The sequence below is a fragment of the Monodelphis domestica genome, chromosome 8 (genome assembly GCF_027887165.1).
Source record: "Monodelphis domestica isolate mMonDom1 chromosome 8, mMonDom1.pri, whole genome shotgun sequence".
Lineage (NCBI taxonomy): Eukaryota > Metazoa > Chordata > Mammalia > Didelphimorphia > Didelphidae > Monodelphis > Monodelphis domestica.
Window position 1 is genome coordinate 84,730,238 of NC_077234.1, and position 18,679 is coordinate 84,748,916.

At 38.2% G+C, this 18,679-nt stretch overlaps 1 long non-coding RNA gene across 4 annotated transcripts in view; it reads left to right on the plus strand.

Moving 5' to 3' along the window:
• Positions 1 to 1,867: 1,867 nt before the first annotated feature.
• Positions 1,868 to 18,679, plus strand: part of LOC130455930 (uncharacterized) — an 89,894-nt gene continuing 73,082 nt past the window's right edge. For 2 of the 4 annotated variants that reach the window (XR_008914212.1, XR_008914216.1), the window contains exon 1: positions 1,868 to 1,971. This is a non-coding gene — a long non-coding RNA (uncharacterized LOC130455930). Of the gene's footprint in view, positions 1,972 to 12,288; positions 12,461 to 14,766; positions 15,321 to 18,679 lie in introns of those variants that run through there. The other 2 variants (XR_008914213.1, XR_008914214.1) reach the window with 2 other exon arrangements.

Genomic DNA, 18,679 nt, shown 5'->3' on the forward strand with positions numbered 1-18,679 from the left:
TTATAAATGGAGCTCAGGGCCTTAAGGATGCCAGTGAAGGATTGAAGCTCGTTAATGCCCTCCCGGCTGCTAGCACCAACCCATGGAACCAGGCTCACTCGGCTCAGTAGCTATCACTAATAGCAGCTTAATGGCATGCTAATGTGGAGCAGAACAGAAGTTATCCAATTGATTCTATGATTTATGAGGGATTTATTACCACTCTGACTTCCATTTGATGTTCAGTGGGTCTTTTTTCAATTCATCTTGGTGATGGGCTGGAGTATATGGTTTCATAATTAATTTTTTTTCTAAGGGGGTTAAATTATTTTTGCCGCATGCTCCTTTCTTGACATTTTATTCCCCCTGGTTTCTTCTGCACTGCCTTCTGTTTAGCCCCTCCCAGAGACTGGGACCATCACTCAGTTGTCCTGATTGGTAAAACCATTATTTCCAGCCTGCTCCTGATCATGCTTCATTCTGCTTTCTTCTTTCCATCTACCCTGATACTCTAACCCCCTTCCCTCCTATAACTTGTTCTGGGAGCAGTACTCAGTCAACCCTACCATTGTTGCTGGAAAAGGTCTCATCGGTTAACCTCCCTATTTGCCATTTCTGTGATTTCCTCCACCACAACATCCTTTCCTAGCCACTGTGCTGCTATCTGTATCATTCCCCTCCCATCCCTTTAAAATATGAGCTTCTTGAGGGTAGAGATTGTCCCATTGCAACATTTGTGCACCCACAGCCTAGCATAATGCCTGACACTTTTCATTTATCCATTTACTCAACAGCAGCTCCACATTCTTCTTCTAGGGTGTCTGTCAGCAGTGGGGTCCAGGGGGAGAAGTCTCCTGGGTAGGCTGACTGGAGAAAGGTCCTGGGAGCTGGAGTCCTTTTTTCGTGGCTCTTAGGTGGCTCACTATTGCAAGCTGTCTTAAGGTCTCAAAACTGAGAAGATGGGGAGATTGCATTTGTCAGTTACTATATTTTCCTTCTCTTTCCCCTTTAGATGTGTCTGCGTAGAATTCTGCTTTGAAGTATTCTGTTCCCTCAGCATAAATACCACACCATACCTAGCAGTTCTTGAAGCCAAGGCTTATTTTTCTATCTGTATCCTTAGATCGTAGCAGTGTCTGGTCCATCATAGATTCTAAATGCTTTTTGAATTGAATTAGATGAGAATTCATCTTTTTTTTTTTTTTGATGAGTGGGTGATCTGGACCTGATTTCATCATCGTGGAGAATTCTCAGTATGGGAAACCTTTCTACCAATACAGAGAAGCAACTTACTTGTAACATAGTCTCAGAGTTGCCTGGGACACTGCAAGACTTGCCCTGAATCATAGCATGAACAGAGGCTCACCTTTTTCTGTTTGTCATGGAGCAGTCCGGCAAAGACCCCTTCTCAGAATCATTTTTAAAACCATAAAACAAAATACATGGGAATATAGGAAATGAATTATATTGAAAAAAAATCAAAATGCTTTAAAAAATGTTCCCAGACTCAAGTAAGATCCCTTAAGTTAGAATGTGTCAGAGGCAAGATCGGTCCTCATCTTCCTGCTTCCACTGACGGTCTTCCTTGCACAATTCCAAGGTTGCTTCTATCTATAATTAGTGCCTAAAGAGTGCTTTTGGAATTGATTTAAATTGTACCTTTAGCTCTCTGAAATAAACTTGGGAAAGGATTTGGCTATAATGAATATAGTAAAACAGAACGCATACCATCCCAGTTTAATATTGGTACCAGAATCAATGAGTATTTCTTAAGCATCCATTTACATTCCATTATGATACCTCATAATGGTGTGATGGTGACCCGGGGCTCCTGAAGGTTATGCTGATAGATTGTAAACTCAAGCAGAAGCTCTCTATGAGTCTGAAAGATGTTCAAGTGGGGGGAGGGGGGTGGGGGGAGGGGATGGATTATTTGTCCTCTGTGGCTTAGCTGAGGGTATAGGGACTCAACTCCTTAGTCTTGGGACTCAGGTAAGGAATTTTTTTCACTGGGAAGAGTAGACAGGGACTCAATCCTTTAGGCCTTGGGACAAGATGATGAATTTTTCAGCCACAATAACTCATCAATCAATCCACTGAGGCACCGCCATGTGCAGGCTGTGTCCATGGAGAGAATAATGAAGCCAACACATGGATGATGCATTAAAGTGTGCAAAGCACTTGACATATTTGAACCTCAGGACAACCCTGTGAACTAGCAATTCTAGGTATTGCCCCCATTTTTTCAGATGAAGAAACAGACCCATTCATCGTGGCCAAATGACTTGCCCACATCATTAAGTGCTAGAAGTGGGATCTGAATTCAGGTCCCAATGCCAAGCCAGTCAGTCAATAAGTATTAAGTGCCTACCATGTGCCAGATCCTAGGAGTACAAAGAAAAGCCAAAGGCAGTCTTTGACCTTAAGTAGCTGAGCACTCACATTGGTCCTTGAGAAAGGACCAGCTAGGAGCCACTTTAGGTACAACCCAGCAGCAAGCAGTGCCTCTGCTACAGCTGTGAGGGCTATGAAAATGCAGGAAACAAGGAATGGCTAGGTGGCTCAGTGGATAGAGAGACAGACCTAGAGTTGGGAGGTCCTGGGTTCTAATCTGGCCTCAGATACCTCCTAGTGATGTGACCCTGGACATGTAACTTAACCCCAAATGTCTAGCTCTTGCTGCTATTTTGTCTTAGAACCAATACATGAATCAATTCTAAGACAGAAGATATGGGTTAAAAAAAAAGAAAATGCATGAATTCATGTCCTTTGGGTACCCCACCACCTATTACTCAAAGTGACTGAGTCCTTTTTGAGTGTTATGGACTCCTTTGGAAGTTAGGTGATGCCTCTGGACCCCTTCTCAGGATACTGTTTTCAAATACCTAAAATGAAGTTATGGTTGTTTAGTCATTTTTTTTCAGTTGGGTCTGACTCTTCATGACCCTATTTGGGATCTCCTTGGCAAAGATCCTGAAGAGGTTTGCCATTTCCTTTTCAAGTTCATTTTACAGATAAGGAAACTGAGGCAAACAGTGTTAAATGACTTGCCTAGGGTCACACAATTACTAAATTTCTGAGCCTGGGTTTGGACTCAGGTCTTCCTGATTCTAACATCAGCACTCTATCCACTGAACCACCTAGTTGTCCCTTAATATAAAGTATGTAGGATTATAAAGGAAGCCAATTTTATTGAAATAGTTAAAAATATAAATATTTTAAAAGTTCACAGACCTTAGGCTAAGAAGCCCTGGTCTATACAGATCTTTAGGAGAGGGTTAGACTTTAGTGGGTTTCTTTAGTTTTCAAAAAACTTGATCATAAGGTCAGGTCTGTCATCTGTATCCTTTCCTTAATTTTATAAATTGTGTATTTTCCAGGAAAGTTAGTATCAGTGAACAATGTGATGAATTTCCAAGATTTTTTGGCTATTGGTCAACAAAGTATTCCCGGATTTTCCCTGCTATAATAATAATGATGATGATGATAACATTAATAATTTGCAGCTGCATAGTGGCTTAAAATTTAAAATGTTTTTGCCTACATTATTCTTCTCATACTTATGTGAGTTATGCAGTCAAGTATTATTAACCTTGTGTTTCAGATGAGGGAATTAAGTCTCAGACATGGGAAGTGATTTCCCCAATGTCACATGGCTAGAATGTCAGAACCCTCTAGTCAGATGTAGAGCCCAAGTCCTATAAGCTCCAATCCAATGGCCTTTAAATACATAGTGACTTAAAAAGTCACTAGTCTAAGGAGTATGGGGGAATTCTGATAAACGAAACAGATCAAATGCCTCATCAATGTTCATTGAGCATAAATCAAATAAATAAGCTGTAGGACCACGGGGAAGTCATTTAACCCCGTTTGCCTCAATTTCCTCATCTGTAATATGAGCTAGAGAAGGAAATGGCAAACCACTTCAATATCTTTGCCAAGAAAACCTCAAATACGGTCATAAGAAGTTGGAGAGGACTGAAAACAACTGAACAACAAAATAGGGATGCCCACAATCAGTGAATGAATTGGGTTGAGGGCTCATAGTGTTTTAGTTGCCTTAATACCTAGTGAAATGCTGGGCAGGATGTGGTTGCTCCATGAATACTGAATTGAATTATATTGCCGTTTAACTGGCCCTGCTGAGCTAGCTATACTGTCTCACACTATGAGTAGGACTCATGTTGTGCCTAATTCTCCAAACGCCAGACCAGAGGCGAACATAAATGGAATAAATCCATATATAAAAATTCGTGAAAGTCCACTTGAATGTGGGAGACTTTGACTTTCTTTCTTCTCCCTACTGAACTAATAGCAGTGATGAAAAGAGATCTTTTTCCATTTCTTTGGTGAAGAATAGGATAATTTGGCTAATCATTTTAAACCACTATTTATTGCTAATAAAAATGCTATAGAAATATTGAGAAGCAGCCATAGTGTGTTGGATAAAGAGCTGACCTTGGAGTAAGGGAAACTTAGGTTCAAGTCTCCCCTCTCATTCCCAGGACAAGCCACTTAACTTCCCAGCGCCCATGGCAACTCTTTAAGACTCTAAATTGAAGAGAAGGTGCTGAACTATATTGTTGGAAATTTCCTTATGCAATAATGTCCTTAGTCAATGAAATCATAGGCCTGGTGACTATCTCTATAAAAATGGTCCCCTGGTTTCTTCTCCTATTCCCCAATATTTGTTATTGTTGAATCATTTCAGTGATGTCCAAATCTTCATGACCTGATTTGGGGTTTCCTTGCCAAAGATACTAGAGGGGTATACTATTTCCTTCTCCAGCTCATTTTACAGATGGGGAAACTGAGGCAAACAGGGTTAAAGGACTTCTCCAGGGTCACACAGCTAAGTGTCTGAGACCAGATTTGAACTCAAGAAGATGTGTCTTTCTGACTCTAGACCTAGTACTCTAGAGTGCTCCATTACTTGATAGTTATCATTATTTATTTTGTATATATACATAAATATAAGCATATATATGTATAATGAAGGCCACCCCATGAAGCAGTAACAGAGAAACAAAAATTGCCCTTCCACATCCCCATCCACCTCCCTTTGTCCAGCTTGTTATCTCGTATGGCCCCCAGAGCCAGGAGGGGCAACTCTGAGTTTGTTCCATGGGAGAATAACTCTTATGTTTGTGTGTGTGTGTGTGTGTGTGTGTGTGTGTGTGTGCGCGCGCGCACATGTTTCCTTCAAATAGAAGATAAATTTCTTCAAAACAAAGATCATTTTCTTTTCTTTTCCTTTTATATCCTTGGTGCCTGACATACAGTAGGCACTTAATAAATGCTTTTTGAATTCATTACAGAAAAAACCCAACATAGCTCTAATAACGGAAAATGGCTTAAACCAGAATCTGCCAATTAGATTCTGTCTTCCCCATGAAAGTAGGAGAGAAACCTCAGGGAACTTTATGCAAATAAAGATAAAAATTCTCAGGGTTCCATGTGCCATGTACTGACTTGGGCTAGAGCCACTCGTGTTGTGTTAACTGTTGATAAAATGTTATTGAATGTAAAATAAAATAAACTTGCATTCCAGCGTAACTACTCTACAAAATAAATTATGTTGGAATTAAATAATGTTGTATGCCACGATAAGAAAAAAATAACCCTTCTAGAAATGTACGAATATATATTTGGGTTGAGACTTTGCATGTGTGTGAGTACAAAAACAAGTTGGATGGTGGAGACCAGTTTAAAATCTAATCTGCTCTTCTTTGCTATTCTTCTTTCAATATCACACATTAGCTAGCTCCTGATTCTCTTGTCTACATGGTCAACCAGCAAACCATTGGGCAAACTGAGAGTTTGGACCCATTGTTCATAGTTATGGTAAATACCTTGAAAATTATTTCTAAAAGGAAGAGGAAAGAAAACTAGAGGAAACCAGAGTCTTGACAGGAAAAGGTGACAATGCTACCACAGCATTTTCAGTATGTATCTTTCAGACCCTTGATGAGAGTTTTATCCAAAGCAGATGCCAGATATAGCAGAAATAGTATTGGGTTTGAAATCAGAAGACCAAAGTTCAAATTCTGACCTTGATGTGTTGTGAGATGGTGGTCAGGACATTTCTTCATTATCAGTTTTCAGATCTATAAAAATAAGTGCCTGGACTAACCTATCTTTAGCTAGGTGTTACAGTGGATAGAACACAGGTCTTAAAGTCAGGAAGACCTGGGTTCAAAACCTGCCTCAGACAACAGACATTGACAATTCCTTGTCATTTCTTTATAGATGTTGCATCTGAAGCAGGACACTGTGTGATCCTGGGCAAGTAATTTACCTTTCTCAGACTTAATTTCCTCATCTATAAAATGAGTGTAATAATAACACCTATCTCACAGGGTTGTTGCAAGGATCAAATGAGTTAACATATAAAACATCTTGAAAACCTTAAAATGCTATATAAATTCTAGCTATTATTATTTAAGGGACCATCTTGCTTCAAATCCTATGATTCTGGTATCCTACAAAATGCCTCATTGTATTATGAGGGAAATACTCTATGCTTAAAGGCAAATGTTTTTAAAAATCAAATTTTATTTTATTTTTAGTTCCAAATTTTCTTTCTTCCTAATTTTTCTCCTTCTATTGAAATGGCAAAAACCAAAACCCATCAAACGTGTAATAGTCATGCAAAACAAATTCTTGCATTATGCATGTCAAAAAAATTAGAGAAATTTGTGCTCATATTCCACCAATTCTCTGGAACTATATAGCCCATTTCATCATGAGTTCTTTGGAGCTGTGGCTAATCACTAGGTTGATGAGTTACTAGAAATTTCAAAATCCATGATCTTTACAGTATGATTGTTATTGCATCAATTAATTTCCTGATTCTTCTTACTTTACTTTATATCAGTTTGTGTAAATCTTCCCAGGCTAATCTGAAACCATCCCCTCATTTCTTATACCACAATAGTATTCCATCACCTTCACATGCCATATGTTCAGCTGTCCCTCAAGATGGGAATCTCCTCAGTTTCTAAATCAACCCAAAGAGGTTTGGTTGGTATCAATATTTTTGCACATAGAGAATCCCTTTTCTCTTTCTTTGATCTCTTTGAGCATAGACCTAGTGGTGGTATTTCTGGGTCAGTGAGTATTCATGGTTTAATAGCAAGATAACAATAATAGAATGCAAATTCTTGCTTATTTTCCAAGTTGGATGAGTGTCAAGTAAGTCCCTGAGTGATGGGTCTGCTCTCTGAGGATCAGCCTTGCTCAGCAAAGTTTATCTTTCCACCTTAAGGTTGAAAACTGGGTGAGAAAAAGAAATTTAACCAATGAAACCCATCTAGATTTTCTACAATGGCCTGCAAGGATTACCATTGGTTTTAGTGGAGGACACATTCATCACACCAATGACATATTGTTCTTTTTAAGTATTTGTGAAATGCTATTCACAAAATTGTTTAGTTATCCTTTTAACATTCTTGAAAGGGGGAAGAAAAGATTAGAGAATCTATTACTATTTTCCACCAAGGAAAATTCAATTCAATCATTTTTCAGTTGTTTTTGACTCTATGACATCATTTGGGGTTTCATTAGTAAAGATACTTGAATGATTTGCCATTTCCTTCTTCAGCTCATTTGACAGATGAAGAAACTGAGGCAAATGGGGTTATATTTCTTGTTCAGGGGCATACAGCTAAGTGTCTGAAGTTTGATTTGAATTCAGAAAGATGAGTCTTCCTGACTCCAAGGCTAGAACTCTAGCCATGGTTGTTGCCCATAAAGGGAAATCATTACCAAAGAGGTGAAAACATTAGCATTAGAATGATGACTTCTATATTCAATATAACATACTATTCAAGAAGCTTCAGTAACTCCCTATTGCCTCCTGTGAGTTTTAAAAATTAATATTCAATAACTAAGCATTATATTTTAAAAGTTTTGTTAATAAACTAATAAATAAATAAAAATATAATAATAAATTAAAAACTATTGAAAAAACTAGGGCAAAAGAACTGCCTGAATTCAGCCTGGTCACAGGTCCAAAAAAGAGAAAGAGGGAGGAGTTACAGATGTAGAGATGCAGGAAAAGGGGATTTTGGGAAATATTAAGTGACATCTGGGAATGAAGTCAAAGGTTCAAAATCTCTATTTATACACTCCACAATAAATATAAACTCTTTACCATACATAGCACTTAAAGTCCTCCAGAATTAGCCCAGATTCCAGGCTCATTTCAGATGATTTCACTTCAAGCAAGTGAAATCAGTACTAGCTAACTGTAAAGCATGTTTCTGGCATCACTTTTTCAGAATGCAGCTCTTCTCTCAGGATGATGACTTCCCCTTGAGCACCCTCAGCTGTCCTAAGGTGAAAGTATTCCCTGCTTCCAAAACTTTTCTTAGATTGTAGTTTCTGAATAGAATAGCAAACAACTAGCATACTGGCTAACATTTCTAGAATACTTACTATGTACCAGGCACTTCATAATTATGATCTCATTTGATCCTTACAACCTTGGGAGATGGAGGTGCTATTATTGTCCCCAAGTAGATGGAGGCAGAGGCAATAAGTGGCTGAGGCCAGATTTGACCTCAGGTCTTTAGGCTTGACTCTAGGCTTGACCCTTCAACCACTTCACCTTCCAGCTGCCAATCTTCCTTTTGTCTGCTTTACCCTGTCCTTCTTCTTGATGAGTTAGGCAGGAGACCATCTGGCAAAGACTTGGGGCTTTTACTGGACTGAAAACTCACTATAAGTCAAGCTAAGGCAATCTTAGGTTATGTTGACATATATGGTGTCCAGTACAAGGAAGCCAGTGATTTTTCTGCATTCTATGTTAGTTAAACAATTCTGAGTCCAAGATTTTGGAGAGCCATTGAGAAGTGGGAGAGAACTCAGTGAATGATGGCTGTGAGATTATGCCATACAAGAATAGGTTGAAGGAACTAGAATTGTTTACCTTGATAGAGGGAAGACTTGGGGAAAAATGTGATAGCCATCTTCAGGTATGTGGAGAGCTGTCACTCAGAAAAAAAGAATTAAATTTGTTCTGTTGGCCCCAGGGAGGAGAACAAGGAAAATGGATAGAAGTTGAAAAGAGGTAAATTTAACCTTGAGATAATAATTACTTATCTAAAAGTGGAATAGACTGCCGGTAGCAGGTCCTCTTCACTTGAGGGGGTTTTTCCTGCAAAGGCTGATTGATGACTCATAAACTAGATTGTAGAGGAGAATTTTATTCAGATATGAGCTGGATTGGGTGGACTCTGAAGTTCTCTCCAACTGAGATTCTATATGGCCTGATTTTCTGTTCTCTTCATTTGAGCCTGGGGTCAAATACCCAAAGAGGCCCAAACTTGTTACTTTTTCCCCTCAGGTAGACTTTTCTATTGAAAAAATTCTCCTAAAAAGGCCTTTGATTTGGGGGCTGTGTTGGGAAGGAGGCAATGACTCACACAAGTCAGCCAACACTTCTGAAAGTGCTTGAAAAGTTTTGTGATTCTGCTCAGTATAAGTGGGTTCAAGTTATCTTTCAAAAAATCAGTAAATGACCCAATTTTTCTATTTTATGAGGAGCTCTCCACTAGTTTGGGGGTGGTCATGGCTTTGCTTTAGGTGCCAGAAATGCCCTGCATTTCTTCAGCAGGTAGTTGTTACTAATTTAAGGTCCTACTTAGCTAGAATCAATTAGTGTGTGTGACCCAGGTGAGCTAGCCTAGACCTGCCCTCATCTCTTTCTTTACAGCTTTTTTTTATGATGAATTAGAACTATAACAGCTAGCATTTCTACAGTGCTTCAAAGTTGGCAAGGTGCTTTATTTTTATTTTTTCATCTTCAGCATTGAATGTGTCACTTACTCTTTTTTCATTCATTCATTCATTCATTCATTCATTCATTTATTGCTCTAAATAATTCTCTAGGGTGATAAATTGCAGAGAAGGTATTAATACATTTGAATCTCTCAACAAACCTGTGAAGCAGGTACCTTTAATCAGATCTATTGACAGTTAAGTGGCACAGAGGACAGGTGCTAGATTTGGAGTCAGGAAGACCTGAGTTCAAATCTTACTGTATACACTTATTAGCTGTGTGACTCTAGGTAAGACACTTAAACTCTGTATGCCTAGGAGGTAGCTAGGTGGCTCAGTGGCTAGAGTGCCCAATATGGATTCAGGAAGACCTGAGTTCAAATTTGGTCTCAGACACTTTCTAGTTGGGTAACCCTGGGCAAGTTACTTAATCTCTCCTGACCTCAGTTTCCTCATCTGTAAAATGGGGATAATAGTCGCCTGGCAGTTGTGTGGAACAAATAAAATATTTGTGAAATGCTTTGCAAGCCCTAAATCACTATATAGATGTTAGCTATTATTACAGATGAGGAAACTGAGACAAGAAGAGATAAGTGTCTGAGGCAGGTTTTGAATTCAGTTCTTTCTGACTCCAAGTTAACTAGCTTAGATAAGTAATGTGTGTCCCTTGATCTCACATCCACCATGTTTCCTTTCCCTAATATGTAAGGTCCTTCTCCACTCAAAAAAAGGGGGGTCTGTGACCTATTTCCCTTGTTCTGGGTCCTTAAATGGTTAATTGGGGCTCTGACTTTATCTTTTGGGAAAGTCTTTAACAAAATAAGATTAGCCAGATAGTCATAAATATGTTGAATAATAGCAGCACATTAATGATTTCAGTGGGAGCAAATGTAAACTCTTACACTGGGATTCAAATAGTCAACTCTTCCAATACAAGATGAGCAATGCATGAGAGATAAGTCTGTCATCTGTCAGAGAAATAGGGCTTCATAGCAAGGGTGGTTTTGTAGTGTTGTTTAGGGCTTCTGATCTTATACTTTCAGATTCCAGGAGAATACTAAATTTGTTAGATGTGTGTGGCATTGGCCACTGTGTAAGACAGTGACCAACTCTAGGGCTGATCCTTGAGGTAGCACATAAGGTCTGTTAACACTGGGTAGGTTTCAGTGAGCAATGCCTTCTCTCTCTCTCTCTCTCTCTCTCTCTCTCTCTCTCTCTCTCTCTCTCTCTCTCTGGCATCTGAGAATAGCTTCCTTTCCTTTCCTATAAACAAGTCATATCTCTGGGAATTTCTAAAGCTGAATATCATCTGCTCAGAAGTGATGACTCACACCATTTCCTGGCAATCTTAGCGAACCCAAGAACACCTCTTGAAGAAAGAATCATGAACAGGAGCAGCCACAAAAAACCATCTGATCCTGTTGTTTAACACATGGAGCCAAGAAGGAGGGAAAAGTGCCCCCCACACCAGGTGGAGCCCCATTGGTTTTGGGGATGAATTCACACTTCAGATTGCCTGAGTGTTAAGTGAGAGCTCCAAAACTTGCTGAAACTAGTCTTTAGCCTGATACCTGGCATTTGCCTTCCACCTCCTGCTTTGGAATTAGAATAGCTTAGCTCCTACCAGATTCCGAGGAAGAGCTCAAGTTAGTAATTCAGTACTGTATTTTCCCATCGTGGTTGGGAACCCACTGGGAAAGTTCTTGAGAAGTCACAGAGCCTGAAGCTGTGGAGCTTCCTAACAGCTGTTTAGTGGTAGACTCTATGAAATCTCTATTCTTCACATTATCCACACTGTTTTTTTTTACTGAAGAAATAGGTGCTTTCCCCCATAACCACTGCTGCCAATCTTACCTCCGCTATCTTCTCAATAACACCAATCCTCTCTTATTCATCTCCTTCCCTTCCCCCTGCCCCCAACAAAGATCTGTACCTGATGCCATATACTTAGATAGAGTGTACTTCAAAAGAGGACAGTTGCTAAGTACATTGTTCAGGTTTAGAAAGGGCAGTGAGGGACAAGTATTGTTTTGGGAGACACAAAAGACGAAGCAAGCATCATATATGCAGAGAGCATGTGGATTGTATTTGTATGTTGTAATTTTATATGATCTCATTTAAGAGTTCTTATTGCCAACTATGTCTTGTCATCCAGTGTGATTCTTGTCTAATTTCCTCCATAGACGATACATCCAAAATGTTGGAAGCCTTACTCCAATTTTTGTAACATGCCATATACATTAGATGAACCCTTCTACTGTCCATCCATTAGTCTTTGCTCTTACTATATAGCTGGCCTATATATTTTTCCAAGAATATATTTCCTAAGTGATATCTCTTCTGCCACTTCTTAATCAAGTCACTATATATACATATAACTTTATCTATTGATTACATTAAAAAAAAACAAAATAAAATATAGAAAGACTGGAAATAGCCTGGGTGAGCCATTTCACTAAATAAGGTGAGACCAACCATACCAGGATTGAATAGCCACTGAATACAACTGTATTTTTCAAATGACAGAAAAGAAAATGAAGGAACTGGAAGGACATCAAAGCTGTTTGGTCCTAAGGCAAATTTATTTGGGATAACTTTGGAATGATCTGCAAGAGGATACAGAACAGAAGCATTTTGTCTGCTCATCATTAATTACTAATTAGTCTGGGCCTGCCCTGATAAAGGCTATAGCTTTGGGGTAAGGTGTTAGCTCTTCTGTATTTTTACCTCATTGTTTTGGTTAATAGTTATTAAGTTTACAATAAGTAAAAAGAAAGCTAACCAATTATATTGCTCCCACATCTATGAATATATTTGGGAAATTTTCTGAAATGAAAGAGCTATAATACTAAAACAAAGTGCCATTCACTAAAATTTTCCTTTGGATCTATTCAGATGGTTTGCTGGGGAGTGGTACTGGGGAAAAATCATGAATTTTATTACTACTAAAAAAAGATAATTGAGAGGACAACGGTAACTACTAGCCCATATGTTTATTTTCTCATCTCTATAAAATCTTTATGAGAATAATATGATCATGTACTGAGAGCATTCATAGTGAAATATAAAACAGGGAGAAGAATGCTCACTAAAGGAATTTGTCATTGTCATGGAGGATGTCAAAATCCAAATGGAAAGGAGATTCTTCATAGATGGTAAAAACCTCAGCTTGTTCCTGTTTTCAGATTGGATTGTTTTGATTACATTAAGTCTGAACATGATACAGCCTTGAAATAAAATAATTCACATAGAAAGATACATGTAGATGAAAATCTGTTATCCAAACTTTGATAGAAATTTTGTTTTAGAAAGGGAAAAAATAGACTTCAGTCTGTACTCTGAATCTGTTAATTCTTTATCTGGAGGTGAATAGCATTTTATATCATAAGTCTTTTGAAGTTGTGGTAAATCATTGTAATGTCAGAGTTACTGATCTTTCATTGTTGATTATCTTTATAATATTGGTGTTACTGTGTAGATTGTACTCCTGGTTCTGTTTATTTCACTTTGCATCAGTTCATGTAAATCTTTCCAGTTTTTTTTTCTGAAGCCACTCCCTTTATTATTTCACAGTGGTATTTCACCACATCTCAGTAGTCATTTGGATGGCCAACTCATGGTGCTGGTCCATAAATATCCAAGTACTTGAACAAATAATGCATATGAATTATTGAACTGAAGAGGAGAGCAGGCCAGAATGCATTTGGGAAATTATGAAGTTTTTTATTATCTCTGAAACAAAATCACATCTTTGAAAACAGAAAACATCAATGTTTTTTTAAGAAACCATTCTGTACATCCTAGAACACCTAGTTGCTTTAGGGTAAAAATTGAGAGTCAAAGGGTGATGTCCCTTACAAATGATGAATCACAGAAGAGGAAACAAAAAGGTTATCTATCATCAGAGAGATCGATTATTGGAAAAGTGTATTGATAACATAATAACAGTGAGAAATAACTTATGGGAAGCCTAGGTGAGGTATGGGAACCACCATAATGTCAAGGGACTGAGAAGAAGCCTTCTAACATATTGGATGAATCCCCTGTGGAAGGCATATGGGACAATTAGACAAGAGTGGCACAATCTGAGAAAATTTAAGTGGATTATAACCTGAAGAATTGGGAGATAGAATTTACATTGAGAATAGAGATTTGCTGTAGTGTTCTATTAGCAGTTGGTGGCTTTTAGTAATTCCAGTTCTGAGCTTATATGATACAAAAAAAGATACTATCCTGAATTCTTATTCTTAGGAGGAAACCAAGGAGAACAGGAGGAAAGAAATATGAAATGTAGCAAAGTGCTAACCCTAGTTAAAATTTTGTAGTATGCAAAGATTGTCTTTGGTATCATCTTCCTTCTCTGTATTTTCTACTCTCAGTGTCCCCCTCTCTAGGTACACAGCGGCCTCATCTTCTTTTAATGACTGAGATACTCTACACAGCTCTGACTAACCCAAGCAAAGTGATTTATAGTCCAAAACTACCTCCTTTTCCTCTATATAGTAACTTTCATTTACTCAATGTGACTAATCTTATTTAAATGTTAGGCCAGAAACAAACTAATTGGACAGATTTACACTAAAGTGTGAATGCCTGATAGCAGCTTAAGACTCTCAGAGGATTCTTGACTCAAATGTCATAGAATCAGAGCAAGGGATAACAAATGAATACAATGGTGGATACTAGTCATACCCATGGACTGTTAGAAGCCTTAGAGCTAGGCTCAAGACTTGGTGTTCATGAGCTTAAAATAATTAATATCAATATAATTGGTTTCCTTTGTAATCCATTGTATTTATTTGATGCATTTAAAAATATTATTCAGAGAAAAAGTTCAAAAATTTCCCAAGAATGCCAAAGGGATCCATGATACAGAAAAAGTTAAGAACCCCTGTTTATAGGAAAATGTCCAGAATACTGGGAAAATTTATGGGAAAATACATACACATATCTACGTATGTATATATACACATATACATTATTTATATGTCTACACACATGCATACACATATATGAATGGAACTGGATGAGGTCAGAATGGATTGTGATATATACCACTAAGAGTATTTAGTATATATACCCTTATTGATGAAATCCCAGATCCATTTGATTTCACAGCAAATTACAAGGCTCAAGGACACACACAATCTTCTCTTGGTGTTGAAGGAAGAATGAGCTATTGGCTCCTTTATATTTTCTCTTTCCCCATTTGGAATCTGAAAAACACCATTCCTAGCCAGTGATTTCCTTTTAACTTAGACACTTTCTTTGGTGCCTTATATTGCTGATGCAACAGGCCAAGTTTCTCTTTTATTTTTCAGCTTTTAGCAAACATTAGGCAGTGGTTGGACGGTGGAGTAAGAACTCTCTGAAGCACTGAGGATGTTTCCAACTGCTCTAACAGATGTGAGGTGACCAAAGATGTATCACTAACAAGCAAACAAGGAAATTTGAACTTCCTCCCTCGTAGCTGTGAGAGATCTCCAGTTACACTCTAATAGCCTTCCATTGGCATTGTGAAATGAAGCAGCACTTTGACATTCTTCCTTCTGTAGAGGGTAAACAAAACCTTATTTACTGATGCTGGAAGAAGGAGAAAAGAACTCAGGAAAGGGAAATTAGGGAAAGGGATTTAGGGAAGAGGTTGGAAGGAGGGGTAGTTAAGGCACTGAGGCTCTAAGATATCACTCAGAGAACTCTTCCACAGTGAAGGTAACCAAGGGTCCAAGTCTCTACAACATCCAGACAAATGTTAATAACTTTTACATCCTCAGCTATGCCCTGCCCCCAGCCTCAGAACCACTTTTCCTTCGCATTCATTATGAAATAGAGACCTGAAGGAGATGTGCCTTCTCTTTACAAAGACACATCTTGTGAGGATGCACTGCTTGGGCAAGCATTTAAACCTTGGCCAGTGTCCAATATCTACCTTTCTCTCCAATTCCTTCCTCATAAAATTCTTTCTTTTGCATTAAAGTTCCTTGTCCTGAAAATGAGCTGTTGGTCCAGATTAGGATTGGAAGTGAGTGTAAGGATTTCCCTTCATTTTCACCTTCATTCTAAGTGAGAAGAGTTAGTAGCAAAATGGCTGCCAAGGAAGACATCCTGTAGAATATCATCTCCATCCCCTCATCCCTACTCTGTCCCCCTACAGAAGTTAAGAGGGAGAAGAAGCAAGACTTGACTATATGTGGGAAAACTCCCGAAAGCCAGGGAAGAGTGTTAAAAAATGCTGACTACATATTCCTCTTTTAGAGGCCAATTTATGAAAGGTGGGACCTCAGATCGCACTTCCTACATATTCATTCTACCACATTTAAAGTAATGAAATGTAGTCTTTTCTGTGGTTTGTTATTTTTATTTTTGTGATTTTTTAAAAAAATTATTAGGCAGGTTTCTAGTTTCATTTGGTAGGGGAGGAATATCACTGAACTTGGGTTGAAGAACTTGCCAGGCTACCTTTAAGACTCTGAAATACTTAAAAATCCCTTCCCCACCTTTTCTTTCCTTTCTCTAATGGAAATAGAAATAACTTATAATTAGTATTTGCAAGGGATCATCTCATGATTACCTCATTCTTAATCCTGGAAACCAAATTCATTTGATTCTGCCCTCTAGACTCTAATATGGTGCATTGCTCACTTGTCCAGCCCCTGTGATGTTTCTACCTGGCTGCCCTGATCCTATGGGTCCCTCAGAGAGCCAGTCTTCGAAAGCATTAGTCAGTCCTCTTTCCCTTGGGGAACCTGATTCATTTCTAGCTCTGATTGCATCAGCTTGTGTGTGTGTATGCATGAGTCTGTGTATGAGAAAGGGGGAGACGTTGGGATTTGTCTGGTCTTGTGTTCAGGGGCTAGTCAGAATGGAAGCCCCTTAGCCACCACTGTTAGCTGAGGAAGTAGAAGGAAAAGGAGAAATACATTTGAGTTGTCCATTTCCCAATGGCCGGAGGTTTGTCCAACTCAAAAGATCATGTAGTTTGTTTGCCTTAGGAACCATTAAGAATTACAGTCTCACTGACATTAGAAGGCTATTTTGTTAGCCAGGGCTCCCCAGCTTCTAGTCAGTGAATAAAGTGGAGACAGCATTTTAAGTGGCCTTTTGGAAGAGTGATTGGGCAGCAAGTTCATGCTTCTTTCCAAAGTGCATTGAGATCTTGAGGTTCTACATGTGTGAAAGGTTATTATTATAATATGCTTTCAAAGTGGTTTCCTTTTTGCATGCCATTAATATAAACACAGAATTAGGTTTAATGTTCAAATCGCTAAGCACTTTGTGCAGTGGGAAAAAAAACACACCAAGTTATTGAATTACCAAAGTGGTAGGACTCAGATCATTTTCCGTTACATTTGTTTTTCCTTTCCTAAATTATAAGAATTAAGAAAATGTCAACCAGTTGTCATCCTTGAAAATTATCTTTAATCCACTTTACTCATATTTTAGAGAAAGATAAAATAACATTTGGCTTTTTTTAAAATAAAATTTAAACAGTAGTGTTTTTAAGCTTATAATTGAGTGCCAATATAAAATTCAGAGCTCCATTTTTTTCCAGTGGATTCTCTAAGAATTTTAATAATAAAGAAATCACCAGCAGGTAACTACTAAGGGCTAATGCTGACAAGCACCAACCTCTTAATGGTTAATGTATCAAAGAGGCCTAACCTATTCTTGATGCATTAGGGTCATAAATCTGATGCTGAACCAAATCCATTGTAGTTAACTTGCATGTGATTTGAATGGAAGCTGTCCGATGCCTTCCGTCCCTAAATGTGTTGGAGTGATGGTAGGGAAACAGGAAATCATGTTTTGGTAATGCATTAGAGGCAAAGGTAGCCACTGTATCTTTTGACCCGGATTAGTTTGAATAAGCAGCTTGTAAACCAGTTTTTCTTACTGTTGTTGAAATCTGTTTCCTTATTACCATGCCAAAGTGCTAAAAAGTAGCTAAAATATTTAGACATTTTTACTCTTGTAGTTACAGATACATAATCTGTTCCCAAATGACTACCTGATTTTGGGGAGAGGATGGAAGGTGGAGAGATATTTCAAACTTGAACTTTTATTAGTGTAAGGGACTCCTGATATTGCCATTCTTTCCACCAAGGCAGGTCAGCAATAATATTAATAATGATGTTGATGATAAGAATACCTAGCATTTATTATATTGCTTGAAGATTTGCAAAGTACTTTAGGAATATGATTTCATCCTCACAACACTGGGAGGTAGGCGCAACTATTATCCCCATTTTTCAGGTGAGAAAACAGAGTGAGGGAAGTTAAAATGGTTTGCATAAAGTTAGTTAGGGTCCAAGGCTGGATTTGCACTCAGATCTTCCTGGCTCCAAGTCTAGCATTCTGTCTAATGAGTGTATAATGCATTAGTCATCCAATTTGCTTGTTTTTCAGCTTCTTAAAACGTTATTCACAGGAAGACTGAGTCCTCGACAGATTCCACAATGGAGCTGAGCAGAGAAACCAAATCTCTTAATACTCTATCTGGAGAGCTATATATGTCAACATGCCAAGGTGCTAGAATTTCATCAATGTGGGAACTCCCTTCACTAACATAGGTTGCAACTTATCTATAATTGATAATCTTATAGGAAAACCTGAAGCTTGTAGAGGCTAATTGACTAATTGATAGCCAGTCACCTCAGTAAGCATCAGAAGGAAGGTCTTTCTGACTCCAAATCCAGCTTTCTATCCCATGACATCAGGCTGCTTCTTAGTAGGTATGTGCAACAAGAAAATACTACTTCCCAAGGGAGCCCTTGAGCATCTATTATATGACAATGTCTGGTTTCCAGATGGGATTAGAATAATAAATAAACAATAACAATAATAAACATATTAAAATGATAAGAGGGATAGATAATAAATTATACAATAATATAATAGCATATAAAAATCTTTAACA